General features: G+C 49.3%; 1 long non-coding RNA gene across 1 annotated transcript; it reads right to left on the minus strand.

Moving 5' to 3' along the window:
* Positions 1-4,844: 4,844 nt before the first annotated feature.
* Positions 4,845-11,880, minus strand: LOC145877311 (uncharacterized). Its single transcript, XR_014391644.1, has 2 exons — positions 11,597-11,880; positions 4,845-5,058 (listed from the first exon to the last, which is right to left on the minus strand). It is a non-coding gene; the product is annotated as an uncharacterized LOC145877311 (long non-coding RNA).
* Between the last annotated feature and the right edge of the window lie 6,371 nt (positions 11,881-18,251).

An 18,251-nucleotide genomic window follows, 5' to 3' on the forward strand; every position in this document is an offset into this window, starting at 1 on the left:
ATAATACAGTAGAAAAATAAGACTATATACAATGTGAGCAAATGAGGTGAGATAAGGGAGGTAAAGGCAATAAATAGGCCATGGTGGCAAAGTAAATACAATATAGCAAGTAAAACACTGGAATGGTAGATTTGTAGTGGAAGAAAGTGCAAAGTACAAATAGAAATAATGGGGTGCAAAGGAGCTAAATAAATAAATACAGTAGGGGAAGAGGTAGTTGTTTGGGGCTAAATTATAGATGGGCTGTGTACAGGTGCAGTGATCTGGGAGCTGCTCTGACAGCTGGTGCTTAAAGCTAGTGAGGGAGATAAGCGTTTCCAGTTTCAATTTGTGGCATATACTTCTCCTAATATATCATACATAACCTAAAGCAGCGTTAAAAATTATTCTTGTCCTTCCTTCTAACCTATCGACTCTCTCTTCCCCCCCCCCACCAATCGGTCCTTTATGTCATAACTCAACCCTTTAACTCTACAGAGTCTGAGAAAGGATCCTCTGAAAGCTCGGTTGAGATTATGTCCACAGCAGGACAAGCCTATACGCTTCAAGGAGAAGTTCATAACCGCACTCCCCGATGGCACTCTGTCTGGCGGCTGTTGCTAAGCAGCGAGAGCTCTGCGGCGAATAGAGAACGTCAGAGAGAAAGAAGTGGGGAAAAAAACTCCAGAAAGTTGTGGATGAAGGTGCTGCTAGATCCTATAGAGCTTGTGGTCGCAGACTGGTCCATCGCCAAAACGTTTAAAACCCATGACTAGAGAGAGAGAGAGAGAGAGAGACTGTCAACACGTGCCTTCGTCCTTCGTCCCACTCAGAGCTGTCAACACGTGCCTTTGTCCTTCGTCCCACTCAGAGCTGTCAACACGTGCCTTCGTCCTTCGTCCCACTCAGAGCTGTCAACACGTGCCTTCGTCCTTCGTCCCACTCAGAGCTGTCAACACGTGCCTTCGTCCTTCGTCCACTCAGAGCTGTCAACACGTGCCTTTGTCCTTCGTCCTTCGTCCACTCAGAGCTGTCAACACGTGCCTTCGTCCTTCGTCCCACTCAGAGCTGTCAACACGTGCCTTCGTCCTTCGTCCCACTCAGAGCTGTCAACACGTGCCTTCGTCCTTCGTCCCACTCAGAGCTGTCAACACGTGCCTTCGTCCTTCGTCCCACTCAGAGCTGTCAACACGTGCCTTCGTCCTTCGTCCCACTCAGAGCTGTCAACACGTGCCTTCGTCCTTCGTCCCACTCAGCCCTGTCAACACGTGCCTTCGTCCTTCGTCCACTCAGAGCTGTCAACACGTGCCTTCGTCCTTCGTCCACTCAGCGCTGTCAACACGTGCCTTCGTCCTTCGTCCACTCAGAGCTGTCAACACGTGCCTTCGTCCTTCGTCCACTCAGAGCTGTCAACACGTGCCTTCGTCCTTCGTCCACTCAGCGCTGTCAACACGTGCCTTCTGTCCTTCGTCCACTCAGCCAGCTGTCAACACGTGCCTTTGTCCTTCGTCCTTCGTCCCACTCAGAGCTGTCAACCCGTGCCTTTGTCCTTCGTCCACTCCTCCCTGTCAACACGTGCCTTCGTCCTTCGTCCCACTCAGAGCTGTCAACACGTGCCTTCGTCCTTCGTCCACTCCTCCCTGTCAACACGTGCCTTCGTCCTTCGTCCACTCAGAGCTGTCAACACGTGCCTTCGTCCTTCGTCCACTCAGCCCTGTCAACACGTGCCTTCGTCCTTCGTCCACTCAGCCCTGTCAACACGTGCCTTCGTCCTTCGTCCCACTCAGCCCTGTCAACACGTGCCTTCGTCCTTCGTCCCACTCAGAGCTGTCAACACGTGCCTTCGTCCTTCGTCCCACTCAGAGCTGTCAACACGTGCCTTCGTCCTTCGTGCCACTCAGAGCTGTCAACAGTAATGAATGAGGTGAAAAGTGTATCGATAGACCTGCATTGTTATTATTAGAAGCTTGGGTCGTTTTTCTAAATATCAAGGAATTTCACTTTCTCTGTTCATAGGAGCAACAAGGTGAATTTGTTAACGAGGCAGAAATAATGTGGTGAGACTCGAGTTTCACCATCAGCTGGAAGACGGTGTCCCGAACTGGGTCAGTGTCATTGGTGGAAAGGGAGAAGGAGAGGCGGACCCTAACTGGGTCAGTGCCATTGGTGGAAAGGGAGAACGAGAGGCGGACCCTAACTGGGTCAGTGCCATTGGTGGAAAGGGAGAACGAGAGGCGGACCCGAACTGGGTCAGTGTCATTGGTGGAAAGGGAGAACGAGAGGCGGACCCTAACTGGCTCAGTGCCATTGGTGGAAAGGGAGAACGAGAGGCGGACCCTAACTGGGTCAGTGCCATTGGTGGAAAGGGAGAACGAGAGGCGGACCCTAACTGGGTCAGTGTCATTGGTGGAAAGGGAGAACGAGAGGCGGACCCTAACTGGGTCAGTGTCATTGGTGGAAAGGGAGAACGAGAGGCGGACCCTAACTGGGTCAGTGCCATTGGAGGAAAGGGAGAACGAGAGGCGGACCCTAACTGGGTCAGTGTCATTGGTGGAAAGGGAGAACGAGAGGCGGACCCTAACTGGGTCAGTGTCATTGGAGGAAAGGGAGAACGAGAGGCGGACCCTAACTGGGTCAGTGTCATTGGTGGAAAGGGAGAACGAGAGGCGGACCCTAACTGGGTCAGTGTCATTGGAGGAAAGGGAGAACGAGAGGCGGACCCTAACTGGGTCAGTGTCATTGGTGGAAAGGGAGAACGAGAGGCGGACCCTAACTGGGTCAGTGTCATTGGTGGAAAGGGAGAACGAGAGGCGGACCCTAACTGGGTCAGTGTCATTGGTGGAAAGGGAGAACGAGAGGCGGACCCTAACTGGGTCAGTGCCATTGGAGGAAAGGGAGAACGAGAGGCGGACCCTAACTGGCTCAGTGCCATTGGAGGAAAGGGAGAACGAGAGGCGGACCCTAACTGGGTCAGTGTCATTGGTGGAAAGGGAGAACGAGAGGCGGACCCTAACTGGGTCAGTGTCATTGGTGGAAAGGGAGAACGAGAGGCGGACCCTAACTGGCTCAGTGTCATTGGTGGAAAGGGAGAACGAGAGGCGGACCCTAACTGGGTCAGTGCCATTGGTGGAAAGGGAGAACGAGAGGCGGACCCTAACTGGGTCAGTGTCATTGGTGGAAAGGGAGAACGAGAGGCGGACCCTAACAAATAGATCAGGACAACAGGCTGATGGGAAACCAAACCCACAGGAGTAGAGGCTCAGAGAGACAGGCAAACCCACAGTAGTAGAGGCTCAGAGAGACAGGCAAACCCACAGTAGTAGAGGCTCAGAAGAGAGACAGGCAAACCCACAGTAGTAGAGGCTCAGAGGAGAGACAGGCAAACCCACAGGAGTAGAGGCTCAGAGAGACAGGCAAACCCACAGTAGTAGAGGCTCAGAGGAGAGACAGGCAAACCCACAGGAGTAGAGGCTCAGAGGAGAGACAGGCAAACCCACAGCAGTAGAGGCTCAGAGGAGAGACAGGCAAACCCACAGTAGTAGAGGCTCAGAGGAGAGACAGGCAAACCCACAGGAGTAGAGGCTCAGAGGAGAGACAGGCAAACCCACAGTAGTAGAGGCTCAGAAGAGAGACAGGCAAACCCACAGGAGTAGAGGCTCAGAGAGACAGGCAAACCCACAGCAGTAGAGGCTCAGAGGAGAGACAGGCAAACCCACAGGAGTAGAGGCTCAGAGGAGAGACAGGCAAACCCACAGTAGTAGAGGCTCAGAGGAGAGAAAGTCTAACCCACAGGAGTAGAGGCTCAGAGGAGAGACAGGCAAACCCACAGTAGTAGAGGCTCAGAGGAGAGACAGGCAAACCCACAGGAGTAGAGGCTCAGAGGAGAGCCAGGCAAACCCACAGTAGTAGAGGCTCAGAGAGACAGGCAAACTCACAGTAGTAGAGGCTCAGAGAGACAGGCAAACCCACAGTAGTAGAGGCTCAGAGGAGAGACAGGCAAACCCACAGTAGTAGAGGCTCAGAGAGACAGGCAAACTCACAGTAGTAGAGGCTCAGAGAGACAGGCAAACTCACAGTAGTAGAGGCTCAGAGAGACAGGCAAACTCACAGTAGTAGAGGCTCAGAGGAGAGACAGGCAAACCCACAGTAGTAGAGGCTCAGAGGAGAGACAGGCAAACCCACAGGAGTAGAGGCTCAGAGAGACAGGCAAACCCACAGTAGTAGAGGCTCAGAAGAGAGACAGGCAAACCCACAGTAGTAGAGGCTCAGAGAGACAGGCAAACCCACAGTAGTAGAGGCTCAGAGGAGAGACAGGCAAACCCACAGTAGTAGAGGCTCAGAGGAGAGACAGGCAAACCCACAGCAGTAGAGGCTCAGAGGAGAGACAGGCAAACCCACAGCTTGGTGGTTACAGATCTGTGTGTCTACTCCTTACCTGGTGGAACTCTGGGATACCTTCAGGACTGCAGGTGGGCTGGGTCTTCTGTCCAGGTGAGTTGGGTCTTCTGTCCAGGTGAGCTGGGTCTTCTGTCCAGGTGAGTTGTGTCTGCTCTGGGGCGTGGTTCTGTCTGTCCTGCAGGTGAGTTGTATCTGCTCTGGGGCGTGGTTCTGTCTGTCCAGGTGAGTTGTGTCTGCTCTGGGGCGTGGTTCTGTCTGTCCAGGTGAGTTGTGTCTGCTCTGGGGCGTGGTTCTGTCTGTCCAGGTGAGTTGTGTCTGCTCTGGGGCGTGGTTCTGTCTGTCCAGGTGAGTTGTATCTGCTCTGGGGCGTGGTTCTGTCTGTCCTGCAGGTGAGTTGTATCTGCTCTGGGGCGTGGTTCTGTCTGTCCTGCAGGTGAGTTGTATCTGCTCTGGGGCGTGGTTCTGTCTGTCCTGCAGGTGAGTTGTGTCTGCTCTGGGGCGTGGTTCTGTCTGTCCAGGTGAGTTGTGTCTGCTCTGGGGCGTGGTTCTGTCTGTCCAGGTGAGTTGTGTCTGCTCTGGGGCGTGGTTCTGTCTGTCCTGCAGGTGAGTCTGATGGGTCAGGTAAGTGATGTCCTCCCACAGCCACAGGTGAGCTCACCTGGATGTTACAGACAACAGCACCTGGTGGAGGAAGAGACACACCTTATTCCTCAGGTGTCCTGGTTCAGAAATTACCATGGCAACCCAATCCCTCCTGGTAATACAGCACAGAACCCCAATCCCTCCTGGTAATACAGTACAGAACCCCAATCCCTCCTGGTAATACAGCACAGAACCCAATCCCTCCTGGTAATACAGCACAGAACCCAATCCCTCCTGGTAATACAGCACAGAACCCAATCCCTCCTGGTAATACAGCACAGAACCCAATCCCTCCTGGTAATACAGTACAGAACCCCAATCCCTCCTGGTAATACAGCACAGAACCCCAATCCCTCCTGGTAATACAGCACAGAACCCCAATCCCTCCTGGTAATACAGCACAGAACCCCAATCCCTCCTGGTAATACAGCACAGAACCCAATCCCTCCTGGTAATACAGCACAGAACCCCAATCCCTCCTGGTAATACAGCACAGAACCCCAATCCCTCCTGGTAATACAATACAGAACCCCAATCCCTCCTGGTAATACAGCACAGAACCCCAATCCCTCCTGGTAATACAGCACAGAACCCAATCCCTCCTGGTAATACAGCACAGAACCCCAATCCCTCCTGGTAATACAGCACAGAACCCAATCCCTCCTGGTAATACAGCACAGAACCCCAATCCCTCCTGGTAATACAATACAGAACCCCAATCCCTCCTGGTAATACAATACAGAACCCCAATCCCTCCTGGTAATACAGTACAGAACCCCAATCCCTCCTGGTAATACAGCACAGAACCCCAATCCCTCCTGGTAATACAGCACAGAACCCCAATCCCTCCTGGTAATACAATACAGAACCCCAATCCCTCCTGGTAATACAGCACAGAACCCCAATCCCTCCTGGTAATACAATACAGAACCCCAATCCCTCCTGGTAATACAGCACAGAACCCCAATCCCTCCTGGTAATACAGCACAGAACCCAATCCCTCCTGGTAATACAGCACAGAACCCAATCCCTCCTGGTAATACAGCACAGAACCCCAATCCCTCCTGGTAATACAGCACAGAACCCCAATCCCTCCTGGTAATACAGTACAGAACCCAATCCCTCCTGGTAATACAGTACAGAACCCCAATCCCTCCTGGTAATACAGCACAGAACCCAATCCCTCCTGGTAATACAGCACAGAACCCCAATCCCTCCTGGTAATACAGCACAGAACCCCAATCCCTCCTGGTAATACAGCACAGAACCCCAATCCCTCCTGGTAATACAGTACAGAACCCCAATCCCTCCTGGTAATACAGCACAGAACCCCAATCCCTCCTGGTAATACAGCACAGAACCCCAATCCCTCCTGGTAATACAGCACAGAACCCCAATCCCTCCTGGTAATACAGCACAGAACCCCAATCCCTCCTGGTAATACAATACAGAACCCCAATCCCTCCTGGTAATACAGCACAGAACCCCAATCCCTCCTGGTAATACAATACAGAACCCAATCCCTCCTGGTAATACAATACAGAACCCCAATCCCTCCTGGTAATACAGCACAGAACCCCAATCCCTCCTGGTAATACAGCACAGAACCCCAATCCCTCCTGGTAATACAGCACAGAACCCCAATCCCTCCTGGTAATACAGCACAGAACCCAATCCCTCCTGGTAATACAGCACAGAACCCCAATCCCTCCTGGTAATACAGCACAGAACCCCAATCCCTCCTGGTAATACAGCACAGAACCCCAATCCCTCCTGGTAATACAGTACAGAACCCCAATCCCTCCTGGTAATACAGCACAGAACCCCAATCCCTCCTGGTAATACAGCACAGAACCCCAATCCCTCCTGGTAATACAATACAGAACCCCAATCCCTCCTGGTAATACAGCACAGAACCCCAATCCCTCCTGGTAATACAGCACAGAACCCCAATCCCTCCTGGTAATACAGCACAGAACCCCAATCCCTCCTGGTAATACAATACAGAACCCCAATCCCTCCTGGTAATACAGCACAGGACCCCAATCCCTCCTGGTAATACAGCACAGAACCCCAATCCCTCCTGGTAATACAATACAGAACCCAATCCCTCCTGGTAATACAGCACAGAACCCCAATCCCTCCTGGTAATACAATACAGAACCCCAATCCCTCCTGGTAATACAGCACAGAACCCCAATCCCTCCTGGTAATACAGTACAGGACCCCAATCCCTCCTGGTAATACAGCACAGAACCCCAATCCCTCCTGGTAATACAATACAGAACCCAATCCCTCCTGGTAATACAGCACACAACCCAATCCCTCCTGGTAATACAGTACAGAACCCCAATCCCTCCTGGTAATACAGCACAGAACCCCAATCCCTCCTGGTAATACAATACAGAACCCAATCCCTCCTGGTAATACAATACAGAACCCCAATCCCTCCTGGTAATACAGCACAGAACCCCAATCCCTCCTGGTAATACAGCACAGAACCCCAATCCCTCCTGGTAATACAATACAGAACCCCAATCCCTCCTGGTAATACAGCACAGGACCCCAATCCCTCCTGGTAATACAGCACAGAACCCCAATCCCTCCTGGTAATACAATACAGAACCCAATCCCTCCTGGTAATACAGCACAGAACCCCAATCCCTCCTGGTAATACAATACAGAACCCCAATCCCTCCTGGTAATACAGCACAGAACCCCAATCCCTCCTGGTAATACAGTACAGGACCCCAATCCCTCCTGGTAATACAGCACAGAACCCCAATCCCTCCTGGTAATACAATACAGAACCCAATCCCTCCTGGTAATACAGCACACAACCCAATCCCTCCTGGTAATACAGTACAGAACCCCAATCCCTCCTGGTAATACAGCACAGAACCCCAATCCCTCCTGGTAATACAATACAGAACCCAATCCCTCCTGGTAATACAATACAGAACCCAATCCCTCCTGGTAATACAGCACACAACCCAATCCCACCTGGTAATACAATACAGAACCCCAATCCCTCCTGGTAATACAGCACACAACCCAATCCCTCCTGGTAATACAGCACAGAACCCCAATCCCTCCTGGTAATACAGTACAGAACCCCAATCCCTCCTTTCTAATGGAACGCTAAAGTACTGCCCCTATACAGGGCCCCGGGTAAAGTATTGCCCTATACAGGGCCCCGGGTAAAGCAGTGCCCTACACAGGGCCCCGGGTAAAGTAGTGCCCTACACAGGGCCCCGGGTAAAGTAGTGCCCTATACAGGGTCCCGGGTAAAGTAGTGCACTATATAGGGAATAGGGTGCCATTGGGTCCTGGCCAGTGAGTGATACAGCGAGGTCCAGGTCAGATGGGCCTTTAGGTCAGACTGTGACCTATTGACCTGGAGCCCTAACCTGCCCTGGACTGTCACATACAATAACCCTCATCAGGCAGACTGATCAGTCACCAATAACCCTGTCAGCCAGACTGATCAGTCACCAATAACCCTGTCAGCCAGACTGATCAGTCACCAATAACCCTGTCAGCCAGACTGATCAGTCACCAATAACCCTGTCAGCCAGACTGATCAGTCACCAATAACCCTGTCAGCCAGACTGATCAGTCACCAATAACCCTGTCAGCCAGACCGATCAGTCACCAATAACCCTCATCAGGCAGACCGATCAGTCACCAATAACCCTCATCAGGCAGACCGATCAGTCACCAATAACCCTCATCAGGCAGACCGATCAGTCACCAATAACCCTGTCAGGCAGACTGATCAGTCACCAATAACCCTGTCAGGCAGACTGATCAGTCACCAATAACCCTGTCAGGCAGACTGATCAGTCACCAATAACCCTGTCAGGCAGACTGATCAGTCACCAATAACCCTGTCAGGCAGACTGATCAGTCACCAATAACCCTGTCAGGCAGACCGATCAGTCACCAATAACCCTGTCAGGCAGACCGATCAGTCACCAATAACCCTCATCAGGCAGACCGATCAGTCACCAATAACCCTGTCAGGCCGGGTCAGGCTACGACAGGAGGACAGAGCAGAGAGCACCAACCAACCCCAGTCAAACATCACAGGATGACGTTCTGTGAAAAGACAGGTGAGCCTATCGTGTCTCGATGCCAACACAAGCACCACAGAACACACCTCTACTAGCTTATTACTATTATAAAATTAGTGCACTTCTTCTGACTCTCAGAGCCTGGCCAAAAGTAGTGCACGACATCGGGAATAGTGTGCCATTTGGGATGTACTTTTTAAAACGCTGCTGTCTTGGAGTTAAACAGAAAACCAGGTGGGGAACCAGCTCTGCTATGAGACCAGCCATCCCTACTGGTCTCCATCTGCTATGAGACCAGCCATCCCTACTGGTCTCCATCTGCTATGAGACCAGCCATCCCTACTGGTCTCCATCTGCTATGAGAACAGCCATCCCTACTGGTCTCCATCTGCTATGAGACCAGCCATCCCTACTGGTCTCCATCTGCTATGAGACCAGCCATCCCTACTGGTCTCCATCTGCTATGAGAACAGCCATCCCTACTGGTCTCCATCTGCTATGAGACCAGCCATCCCTACTGGTCTCCATCTGCTATGAGACCAGCCATCCCTACTGGTCTCCATCTGCTATGAGACCAGCCATCCCTACTGGTCTCCATCTGCTATGAGACCAGCCATCCCTACTGGTCTCCATCTGCTATGAGACCAGCCATCCCTACTGGTCTCCATCTGCTATGAGAACAGCCATCCCTACTGGTCTCCATCTGCTATGAGAACAGCCATCCCTACTGGTCTCCATCTGCTATGAGAACAGCCATCCCTACTGGTCTCCATCTGCTATGAGACCAGCCATCCCTACTGGTTCCATCTGCTATGAGACCAGCCATCCCTACTGGTCTCCATCTGCTATGAGACCAGCCATCCCTACTGGTCTCCATCTGCTATGAGAACAGCCATCCCTACTGGTCTCCATCTGCTATGAGAACAGCCATCCCTACTGGTCTCCACCTGCTATGAGACCAGCCATCCCTACTGGTCTCCATCTGCTATGAGACCAGCCATCCCTACTGGTCTCCATCTGCTATGAGACCAGCCATCCCTACTGGTCTCCATCTGCTATGAGACCAGCCATCCCTACTGGTCTCCATCTGCTATGAGACCAGCCATCCCTACTGGTCTCCATCTGCTATGAGACCAGCCATCCCTACTGGTCTCCATCTGCTATGAGACCAGCCATCCCTACTGGTCTCCATCTGCTATGAGACCAGCCATCCCTACTGGTCTCCATCTGCTATGAGAACAGCCATCCCTACTGGTCTCCATCTGCTATGAGAACAGCCATCCCTACTGGTTCCATCTGCTATGAGACCAGCCATCCCTACTGGTCTCCATCTGCTATGAGAACAGCATGGCATGTGTTAAGCATGTAGCTAGCTACAACCAAAGACTATTATATTGACTCTAACCTTGTCCCCTTGTCCCCACTGCAGATGGACGGACGTGTCTGGGGAACGAGATTAGCCCAAATTAAAAAAGGCCCAGTGGTTGTCATCTTTGCAGACAACCCCAGGTTAACGTTTTTTAACAGGTTATCATCAAATCATGTGCATCGACCCTCTAACGACCAACGACCTGCAGTGGTGGGAAAAAGCCCCCAGTCGTCATACTTGAGTAACAGCAAAAGACATATTCATAGAACATGACTCAAGTAAAAGTGAAAGTCACCCTAGTAAAATACTACTTGAGTAAAAGTCTAAAAAGTATTTATTTTAAAATATACTTAAGTATCAAAAGAAAAACTAAAATCCTTAAAAAAAAAAAAATACAATTAAAGTACAGATACACCCCCCCTCAAAAAAACTACTTAGCCAAGTAGTACTTTAAAGTATTTCTACTTAAGTACTTTATAACAGTGACAAGCTGGTAATAAATAAGGTTATGTGAATATAACAGTCTGCAGACTCAACAGTCAATACTGGCCTTAACCACCCAGTTCAAAATGTGGCTAACTAGCTAACTCACACTACACAACCTGTTAACTAAACACTTCTGCTGTAACTTACACCAATTCATAAATCACATTATCAAGTTATAAAGACAGCCGCTTAGAACAACGTGTTGGTTAAATGGATATAACATAGCATAACTAGCTAACGTTAACAGTATTTAGTTAGCCAGCTAGCTAACGTTAACAGTATTTAGTTAGCCAGTTAGCTAACGTTAACAGTATTTAGTTAGCCAGCTAGCTAACGTTAACAGTATTTAGTTAGCCAGCTAGCTAACGTTAACAGTATTTAGTTAGCCAGCTAGCTAACGTTAACAGTATTTAGTTAGCCAGCTAGCTAGTACCGTTAGCCTGTAGACCAGATAGTTTTTATAAAAACTATCAATGACGTTACTTAAAAATTGTGAGTTATCATGGAAATAAACAACTTTAGCTACCTGTGTTTTTGACCTGTTGTCAAATAAATAAAATAGCTTGTTGACAAAACATTTTTTTTTATGAAAAGCGTGCTAATAATGTTAGCTCGGTGGGAGAAAACTACAAAAAATCAGACTCACCAAGTTGAAATTCTGAAAACTGACAAAAAGTCACTGTGGCTTTGAACGCGACACGTCTTCGTCAACAACAACAAAAAAAGAGCCAATTCTTCTTTAAACTGGGAGGGGAAAAAAAAACACACTTCAACAGAAAACATTTAAAAAGCGTGTCGCTTTACAAAAAAAAGTGACACATTTTGAGTGTTGCCAACTCGTGTAGTTCGCAAGTTGGACGCTTCGTGCTGGTGACGTCACATGCTGCGTTCAGAAACAACTGGGAACTCGGAAATCACCGAATTCAGACGTTCACGACAAAATGGGAACTCGAGATTTTATTTATTTATTATTATTATTATATATTTATTTTTTTCCGACAGGGGGGAAAATCGTTTCAAACTTTCATCCGTTTCTAAATCGGGAATTGACTGACGTCACGATTGAACGTGGTATGTTTCCGAGTTCCCCAGTTTTTTTCCCCAGAAAGCACTCTGAGCTTTGGGAATATACAGAGAAGGCATTGCCAGATGCGTCACTATAACCCAGAAAGTTAAAGCCGCACTGCACTGGAAGTTAAAATTGGAAATGGAATAAATGGATAAAAATCGCATTTTAAACACGATTTAAAATGTACTTTCGGAAGGGTTGTGGTCACTATTAATTTAATACATTAAATATATACATCAGACGGTTATTGAGGAGCTATTTCATAGTTTTCCCCCCCCATTTCAATCTTATAGTATAACCCTGGTTGGCGTTACTATTACAGGAGGAGCAGACCATCCGATATGCCCTTAAATATGACATGAAACCTGGAATATAAAGGTAAGAGAACCAGTGCTTCTATAGGGAAACAAACCTCACATCCGTGCAGTTTGCAAACAATGTGGTTTAGGCTCCATTGTATCGTTGTTTCTTCTTTAGAAGAACTGCACTGGTGAGCAACAACAAAACAAAACACGCTGCTCCATAATATTCAACGTATACCATTTCAAATCCTGCTCCCGGTGCGGCTTGACTTCCGGGATATTATGACGCAGGTGTCCGTTCCTTGTCAGTGTGTTGCTCGGTACTGCCCGGGTCTCTCTGTGATTGAACAGGTGTCTGCTTCCCTCTAGCGGTTGATTTCATACACTATTAGATTGGCCTTTTTCTTTGACCAGCAGGCGGTGATAAAGTGCTATGCTACTTTCTCTAACGACGCTACTTTAGATTATAACGACGATATGCACCAGAGGAGGCTGGTGGGAGGAACTATAGGAGGAAGTGCTCACTGGATGGTATTAAACACATCAAAACTCTGTTACATGTATTCCATTCCAGACATTTCAATGAACCCGTCCTCCTATAGCCCCTGCCACCAGCCGCCACTGATACGCACCTACCTCCATACTCACATAGGATGAACTAGACTCCAAAAACATCCACGCAATACTGTACGTCTTATCTCACAACGTGGGTCTCTGGGAATGATCTGAAAATGAAATTTCACTAGTGGGGTAGGAAACGTAATGCAGCAGCATTATGAATACAGATGAGTTTTTATTTGAAGAAAATCCTGGACATGGAATGAATGGAAGCAGCACCAGGATGCTCATGATGTGCTCTGGATTACAAATAAATAAATACAGATGGGGGATTTATTAGTGTGTGTGAAGGGGGGGGGGGGGGGGAGGGTAATAAATTAATTTATCATTAACCCAAATGATCCCATATACTGTAGTCTATCCCCTAAACAATTGATGCATGTGGATTATACCAATGAAACCATAGGCAGGCTTCAGGTTATGCTAATGAAAATGTTTTCTTTATTTTGGGGGGGGGGGGAATCTGATGTGATTAGCACATTATCAAAATGTACCCGTTTTGTAATTAAGCAAAAATATAAAAAGCTTCTCTCAAATATCCGTATCGTCTCCTACCACCGCTGAGACATCGTTCTTCTGTTGGCTGTTTAACTACTGTCAATTCAGTTCACAATTAACTGACCAATTAGCTACGGTCAATTCAGTTCACAATTAACTGACCAATTAACTACTGTCAATTCAGTTCACAATTAACTGACCAATTAACTACTATACTGTAGATATGACTGACTACAGACTACAGCCCTGTTACTGCCCCCACAATAACTACAGACTACAGCCCTGTTACTGCCCCACAATAACTACAGACTACAGCCCTGTTACTGCCCCACAATAACTACAGACTACAGCCCTGTTACTACCCCACAATAACTACAGACTACAGCCCTGTTACTACCCCACAATAACTACAGACTACAGCCCTGTTACTGCCCCACAATAACTACAGACTACAGCCCTGTAACTGCCCCACAATAACTACAGACTACAGCCCTGTTACTGCCCCACAATAACTACAGACTACAGCCCTGTTACTGCCCCACAATAACTACAGACTACAGCCCTGCCCCCCATCTACGCTCGCCCCCCACAATAACTACAGACTACAGCCCTGTTACTGCCCCACAATAACTACAGACTACAGCCCTGTTACTGCCCCACAATAACTACAGACTACAGCCCTGTTACTGCCCCACAATAACTACAGACTACAGCCCTGTTACTGCCCCACAATAACTACAGACTACAGCCCTGTTACTGCCCCCACAATAACTACAGACTACAGCCCTGTTACTGACCCCACAATAACTACAGACTACAGCCCTGTTACTGCCCCACAATAACTACAGACTACAGCCCTGTTACTGCCACTACAATAACTACAGACTACAGCCCTGTTACTGCCACCCACTACACCCTACACTACAGACTACAGCCCTGTTACTGCCCCACAATAACTACAGACTACAGCCCTGTTACTGCCATACAATAACTACAGACTACAGCCCTGTTACTGCCCCACAATAACTACAGACTACAGCCCTGTTACTGCCCCACAATAACTACAGACTACAGCCCTGTTACTGCCATACAATAACTACAGACTACAGCCCTGTTACTGCCCCACAATAACTACAGACTACAGCCCTGTTACTGCCCCACAATAACTACAGACTACAGCCCTGTTACTACCCACAATAACTACAGACTACAGCCCTGTTACTGCCATACAATAACTACAGACTACAGCCCTGTTACTACCCCACAATAACTACAGACTACAGCCCTGTTACTACCCACAATAACTACAGACTACAGCCCTGTTACTGCCCCACAATAACTACAGACTACAGCCCTGTTACTGCCCCACAATAACTACAGACTACAGCCCTGTTACTACCCACAATAACTACAGACTACAGCCCTGTTACTACCCACATATTCGCTCGCTAATTATTCCCTAACACTACATTCAAGTGATGCAGGAAGAGGAAAATACTTGAGAATTGTATTTAAATAAAAATAATTTAAAAAAAAAACAACATAAAAACCTTAGATAATATTTATTTAAGACTTTTTCTGTCTTATTTGACACATAACAACATAGCTGGTTCTATGGATTGTGTTCCCTCTTTCTCCTCCCGTCCTCCCATCCTCCTCTTCTCTCTTTCCCCATTCTCCTCCCGTCCTCCCATCCTCCTCTTCTCTCTTTCCCCATTCTCCTCCCGTCCTCCCATCCTCCTCTTCTCTCTTTCCCCATTCTCCTCCCGTCCTCCCATCCTCCTCTTCTCTCTTTCCCCATTCTTCTCCCGTCCTCCCGTCCTCCTCTTCTCTCTTTCCCCATTCTCCTCCCGTCCTCCCATCCTCCTCTTCTCTCTTTCCCCATTCTCCTCCTGTCCTCCCGTCCTCCTCTTCTCTCTTTCCCCATTCTCCTCCCATCCTCCCGTCCTCCTCTTCTCTCTTTCCCCATTCTCCTCCCGTCCTCCCGTCCTCCTCTTCTCTCTTTCCCCATTCTCCTCCCGTCCTCCCGTCCTCCTCTTCTCTCTTTCCCCATTCTCCTCCCGTCCTCCCGTCCTCCTCTTCTCTCTTTCCCCATTCTCCTCCCGTCCTCCCATCCTCCTCTTCTCTCTTTCCCCATTCTCCTCCCGTCCTCCCGTCCTCCTCTTCTCTCTTTCCCCATTCTCCTCCCGTCCTCCTCTTCTCTCTTTCCCCATTCTCCTCCCGTCCTCCCATCCTCCTCTTCTCTCTTTCCCCATTCTCCTCCCGTCCTCCCATCCTCCTCTTCTCTCTTTCCCCATTCTCCTCCCGTCCTCCCGTCCTCCTCTTCTCTCTTTCCCCATTCTCCTCCCGTCCTCCCGTCCTCCTCTTCTCTCTTTCCCCATTCTCCTCCCGTCCTCCCGTCCTCCTCTTCTCTCTTTCCCCATTCTCCTCCCGTCCTCCCGTCCTCCTCTTCTCTCTTTCCCCATTCTCCTCCCGTCCTCTTCTTCTCTCTTTCCCCATTCTCCTCCTGTCCTCCCGTCCTCTTCTTCTCTCTTTCCCCATTCTCCTCCCATCCTCCCATCCTCCTCTTCTCTCTTTCCCCATTCTCCTCCCATCCTCCCGTCCTCCTCTTCTCTCTTTCCCCATTCTCCTCCCGTCCTCCCATCCTCCTCTTCTCTCTTTCCCCATTCTCCTCCCATCCTCCTCTTCTCTCTTTCCCCATTCTCCTCCCGTCCTCCCGTCCTGTCAGTGTGGAGGTCAAAAGATCCATCCTGGTTGTCAAGGTGTCGACAGGGGGGATACGTGCCAACACGCTAAAAGTAGTGCACTACCTGGCCCATAGGGGTCTGGTCAAAAGTAGTGCACTACCAGGGCCCATAGGGGTCTGGTCAAAAGTAGTGCACTACCAGGGCTCATAGGGGTCTGGTCGAAAGTAGTGCACTACCAGGGCCCATAGGGGTCAAAAGTAGTGCACTACCAGGGCCCATAGGGGTCTGGTCAAAAGTAGTGCACTACCAGGGCCCATAGGGGTCAAAAGTAGTGCACTACCAGGGCCCATAGGGGTCTGGTCAAAAGTAGTGCACTACCAGGGCCCATAGGGGTCAAAAGTAGTGCACTACCAGGGCCCATAGGGGTCTGGTCAAAAGTAGTGCACTACCAGGGCCCATAGGGGTCAAAAGTAGTGCACTACCAGGGCCCATAGGGGTCTGGTCAAAAGTAGTGCACTACCAGGGCCCATAGGGGTCAAAAGTAGTGCACTACCAGGGCCCATAGGGGTCAAAAGTAGTGCACTACCAGGGCCCATAGGGGTCAAAAGTAGTGCACTACCAGGGCCCATAGGGGTCAAAAGTAGTGCACTACCAGGGCCCATAGGGGTCTGGTCAAAAGTAGTGCACTACCTGGCCCATAGGGGTCAAAATTAGTGCACTACCAGGGCCCATAGGGGTCAAAAGTAGTGCACTACCAGGGCCCATAGGGGTCTGGTCAAAAGTAGTGCACTACATAGGGAACAGGGTGTCTGTGCTACGCAGTGCACGGTATGGGAGGAACCTGTCAGCTTTTTCATTAACAGTCATTTCCTGTGTCTTCACAGCCTGCTGCGCGCCTCACCCAAACCACCAATCAGAGCAGGGGGGGAGAGGGGTGAGAATGAACGGGAACAAGGAAGCAAATGGAGGAGAAGAACAGAGAAACATATATATATTTGAACCTTTATTTAACTAGGAAAGTCGGTTAAGAACAAATTCTTATTTATAATGACGGCCTACTGGGGAACAGTGGGTTAAATGCCTTGTTCAGGGGGAAGAACGGCAGATTTGTACCTTGTCAGCTCGGGGATTCAATCCAGCAACCTTTCAGATTACTAGTCCAACGCTCAAACCACTAGGCTACCCTGCCACCCCCATATAGAACGGAAGCAAATGGAACTCTTGAGAAGAAGAACAGAGAAACAGGAAGGAAACGGAACGCCTGAGGAGAAGAACAGAGAAACAGGAAGGAAATGGAACGCCTGAGGAGAAGAACAGAGAAACAGGAAGGAAACGGAACGCCTGAGGAGAAGAACAGGAAGGAAACGGAACGCCTGGGGAGAAGAACAGAGAAACAGGAAGGAAATGGAACGCCTGAGGAGACGAACAGAGAAACAGGAAGGAAATGGAACGTCTGAGGAGAAGAACAGAGAAACAGGAAGGAAATGGAACGCCTGAGGAGAAGAACAGAGAAACAGGAAGGAAATGGAACGTCTGAGGAGAAGAACAGAGAAACAGGAAGGAAATGGAACGCCTGAGGAGAAGAACAGAGAAACAGGAAGGAAATGGAACGTCTGAGGAGAAGAACAGAGAAACAGGAAGGAAATGGAACGCCTGAGGAGAAGAACAGAGAAACAGGAAGGAAATGGAACGCCTGAGGAGAAGAACAGAGAAACAGGAAGGAAATGGAACGTCTGAGGAGAAGAACAGAGAAACAGGAAGGAAATGGAACGCCTGAGGAGAAGAACAGAGAAACAGGAAGGAAATGGAACGTCTGAGGAGAAGAACAGAGAAACAGGAAGGAAATGGAACGCCTGAGGAGAAGAACAGAGAAACAGGAAGGAAATGGAACGTCTGAGGAGAAGAACAGAGAAACAGGAAGGAAATGGAACGTCTGAGGAGAAGAACAGAGAAACAGGAAGGAAATGGAACGTCTGAGGAGAAGAACAGAGAAACAGGAAGGAAATGGAACGTCTGAGGAGAAGAACAGAGAAACAGGAAGGAAATGGAACGTCTGAGGAGAAGAACAGAGAAACAGGAAGGAAATGGAACGCCTGAGGAGAAGAACAGAGAAACAGGAAGGAAATG

Source organism: Salmo salar, unplaced genomic scaffold, assembly GCF_965601325.2.
Source record: "Salmo salar unplaced genomic scaffold, fSalSal1 ptg000857l, whole genome shotgun sequence".
NCBI classification, from domain to species: Eukaryota; Metazoa; Chordata; class Actinopteri; order Salmoniformes; family Salmonidae; genus Salmo; species Salmo salar.